We start from the raw sequence: 4,679 nt of genomic DNA on the forward strand, positions 1-4,679 counted from the left end.
TGGATTCTATTCCAACCTGATTGAGAACCGACAGATGATTAGCCGTGCTGTGATAGAGCATAGGAACGTTTTCACTGAGAGGATGGGAAGTAGCCACTGACAACGGTGACACCCTACATAGAGCTTGCCATGGAAGGAGCCTTGCGTGTGTTCAAGGATTTCAAGGAAGAGTTGAAGTTCAAAGGACAAAGCATCTCCAAAACTCCAACATATTCCCCATTACTGCACAACAAGTAACGCTATTACTCTTTATTATTCCAACTTACAATTTTAAGTAGTTTGGCTTTTTATAAGTAAAATCCAAATAACCTTATTGGCATCCTGACTAAGATCTATAAAATAAGTATTGATTGCTTCAAACCAATAATCTCCGTGGGATCGACCCTTACTCACGTAAGGTATTACTTGGACGACCCAGTGCACTTGCTGGTTAGTTGTGCGAATCACAAATTCGTGCACCATTACCCAACAATAGAAATTACCAATTTTTCCAACGTTCACAAGCCAAATTCATTTTCACTCATCCAAATGACCACAACCCAACCACATTCACATAATTACACAACCAAAACCAAACCTACCTCATCTACACAATTTCACCCAAAACTATCAAATTTCATACCTCAATTTCTTAAACCTCTTTGTTCAATAACCAAACCAATTATTCACACATTCAATATCAAAAATTCATCCAATCTCTTATATCATCACACAATACACACATCAACTTACCTTTCTTACCTCTTTCTGGCCTCCGGCCCAAATTCATGGCCTCCGGCCCAAATTCACAATTTAAATGCATATTCCACAAACCAATACTCATTATCCAATTCATCAAATTCTCAACACACCAAACATACAATTCACACAATTCTTAACCCAATCATTAATTTACATTACATATCAACTATGCATATTAGTACCAAGCATTTACACAATCCAAACTTAATCCTAGGGGCATCTAACTTAAGAATTCTCATCACACCACACGATACTTAAATGAAACTTAAACCGTACCTCTTGTAGCCAAAATAATTGAGCTTCTTCTTAATAGCCTCCACCACCCTTAGCTCCAAGCCTCACCAAGGCCCCATAAGCAATATCAATCTTCCAATTGTGCACCAAAATCACCCAATACTATAACATGATCAATTTTCACACTTATAATCAACCTAGGGTTCATGAAATTGATAAATCACAAAGGTTAGAGGGTTCCTTACCTTAACCCACGAAATTGGTTGATGGAACTCACCAATGGCTCATACTAGAGCACTCCTAAACAATCAAAATCCCAATATTTCTTCAAAACCCAAACCAAATTCAAATTTAAAGGGAAAAATAAAAACTAGGTAGAGGACAGTGAATTACTCACTAAAAAACATAGATAATTTTAGAAGATGAGAAGAGCGACGCATGGCTGTAAATGACTCGTCAATCAGAGTTCCAGAGAGAAAGTTATGGTGATTTGAAGTTGGTGATGGCTAGGGTTTGATTTCTCCACCCTCTTCTCTCTTCACCACCGAACTTCTCTCTCAAAATGGGAGAAAATGGTTTGTTTTGTGCTGAAATGAGTTCTTATATAGTGTGGCCTTGGGTCCACTTAGGCCCGGTTCACTTGGTTTAACCTGTTGGCCCAATTTTGGGCCGAAACTTTTAAGATTAGCGCTTTAAATTGCATTTTAAATATTTCTACCTTCCTAATTATAAATCATAATTTCTTAACCTTATTTACTTATAATCAATTTTCTCAGCTACAGTGCCAGACAGATCTCATCCGGTACTATCGGTCAAAATTTCAGTGCGCGTTTTTACGCAGAAAACTATATTTTTCCGACTTAGAAAAATCCGCTGAGTCCAAATATCATATTTAAATTATCAAATTCCAATTGATAAATTTTCTAACCATATTCACTCCTATTTAATTTATTATTTAATTAATTATAGTTTGACTGGATTTTACATCAAACCTCTCTGCCTTTTTCTTTTTCTCTGTAAACTTTGTCATCAAGTAGCACCTAATCCACTCCAACATAGTAAGAATTGGCTTGTCTCTTGCCTCTAGAATTATTTCATTGAATGCTTCTGAGATATTGTTCATCAACATGTCACTCTTGGCCAGAAATGTGAAGTGACTCTTTGTCCACAATTTTCGATCCAAAGCAAACAACTTGTCATAACAGTCTCTATTGATCTCCTTAAGTTGCAAATTCATATATGGTCATAAACATAGCAGACTAATATTCAAAAACATAGCAAATTGATATAGCAGATTAATATTCACAAACATAGAAAATTTATATATGGTCTTTTTTAAATTGCAAATATAACAAATTAATTAATACGTACATTTGATATACCTTTTGTTGATCACTCATGAAAAGCCACTTTTTTTATTCTCCAATGTCATTTAACAGCATCTCAGGAACCACCCCCAGCTGTCCTTAGTCTCTGCCTCTACTGCAGCCACGACAATCGAAGAGTAATTGTCATTCGGATTTATGCCAACAGCAACTAGCAGCTGCTGTCCATGGTCACCCTTCAAGTGACAACCATCGACGCTAATAATAGGTCTACAACCTGCCAAGAAGCCTTTCTTGACTGCATCAAGGCACATATACATTCTCATAAATCAGAGCTGGTGCGTAAGAGAAGGCCTATCAACCAATATGCTCAGACTAGATCCTGGATTCGCCCTAAGTATCTCTGCACAGTAATCTCTTAGCTTAGCATACTGTTGGATTGCCCGCCCATGTACCTCTTCTCTTGCCTTTCTCCTTACTCAGTAAGCCTTACCAACAATGATATTGGCCATATATTAGTCTTGGATGGTCTGAATAACTATCGCATGCTTCATTTTCTCGCCTCTACTGATGTTGTTGGCAATCTTCTTTGAGATCTAATTGCTTAATGCAAGTCTTCCGCTATAATTCCTTCCACAAGTATGCTTTCCAGTCAAAGTCTTGATCTTGAAACAATTAGAACCACCAACCTTACTTGCAAAACAAACCCACTTGCACTTTTCCTTTCTTCCATTGCAAACAACTCTGCACCTCACCTCATCATTTTTTCGAAACCTGATGTCCCGACCATTCAATAGGGCATGCTTCTTAATAGCATCTTTAAATTGATTTAATGATTTAAATTCTAGTCCCACCCGAAGTTCATACTCTCTGTTCATTTCTGCCTCATTGTATTTGGAAAACTTCCTCTTTTTTTATCATATCATCAGAGTCCCCCTCATAACTGTCTATATCTTCAGTCTCATATCCATCAGATATGCCCCCAACTTGCTCATCACCCTCCATTAAACCTTCATCACCTTGAGATGTTCTAACTGCTGTAGGTCTCTCATTATTCAGTGGGCCAATAAATTCCCCAAACGCATTTGATTGAAGATCATTATCCTCCACCTCAAACCCAAAGTGATCCTTATGGTCACCATCATCAGCATTGTCATCAAATACCTCTTCATCAGTAGAAGCCTCTGACTCAGCATCCACTTCAACCTCTATCAACCGAAAGCCACTGTCTTCATCTTCCTCTGGCACATAATCAACATCACTAGAAGTGCTTTCAATCCTGTTACCTTTTCTGACTCTATCAACAATGTATACCTTGCAATGTCTGCAAGAACTTGACACCAGTGACCTAGCCATTCTCATCGCATCCCCATCGACTTCATCTCTCTAAGACCTGATTTTAAATCCATCCCAAGTTTCTTATACCATAACCTGGCGTATCCCTTATACCCTAGTTACTTTAGCTCACTCACAATCTCTTGCAATGATCATTCATCAACGTCAAAATGTAAATTCTCCATAACCATTCCTCCTAAATACTCTAATCCGTGTGCACTGTCAACAAATTTTTCACCATGGTGGACCTCAATGGTGAAATCTGAATCACCCATAACTGCATACCAAAAATAATAAAATACAATACCATAAATCCCTATTCAACCATTTTCAGAAACAAAAGGAAGCTCTAATAAACAATGTGGCAAATTCTCCCAGGAGAAGAAAAAGAAAAACCTTTCAATGACTGAGAAGGTTAAGCATTGTCTTACCTAGAAGCAGCAGCAACACCAACAACAATGGTAGTGACACCGGAGAAGTGACACCTTCCAGCAACGTTCTAATGGAGTTGATCTCAGCTGATGACGGAATGTGCAACAAACGAACGAAGGAGGAGAGGAATGTGAAGAAATTTTATCTAAGTTTGGGAGACTGAACAGTTTTCGTTTAAGTCTGGCAGGGCTATTTTGGTCTTTAAGAAAATAAGAGTGAAAGAGAATTAGGAATTTAGGAAAAAGTTAGAGAAAAATCATTAATTTAGGAACGAAATATTCCGTTAAATCAAATTGTTTGGTCACGGTAGGGACCTAATTGAAAAAAAATTTGTAGAGGGATCCGATTAAAAGGAGAAAAAGTATAGGTATTTAATTAAAAATTTCGTGAAACTATAGGACCAATAGAGTAATTAAACCTTTAATAATACTAACTACACCTAATAATAATAATAATAATAATAAAATAATAATAATAAAAACAATGATAATAATAATAATATCATGATAATAATAATAAAAACAGTAATCATAATAATATTATTAACAATAATATTATAATATACTAATAAAAAATAAAAAACTTACATATTGAGAACTGTTCAGATGCTCA

This window comes from Arachis duranensis, chromosome 2, assembly GCF_000817695.3.
Source record: "Arachis duranensis cultivar V14167 chromosome 2, aradu.V14167.gnm2.J7QH, whole genome shotgun sequence".
Classification (NCBI taxonomy): Eukaryota; Viridiplantae; Streptophyta; class Magnoliopsida; order Fabales; family Fabaceae; genus Arachis; species Arachis duranensis.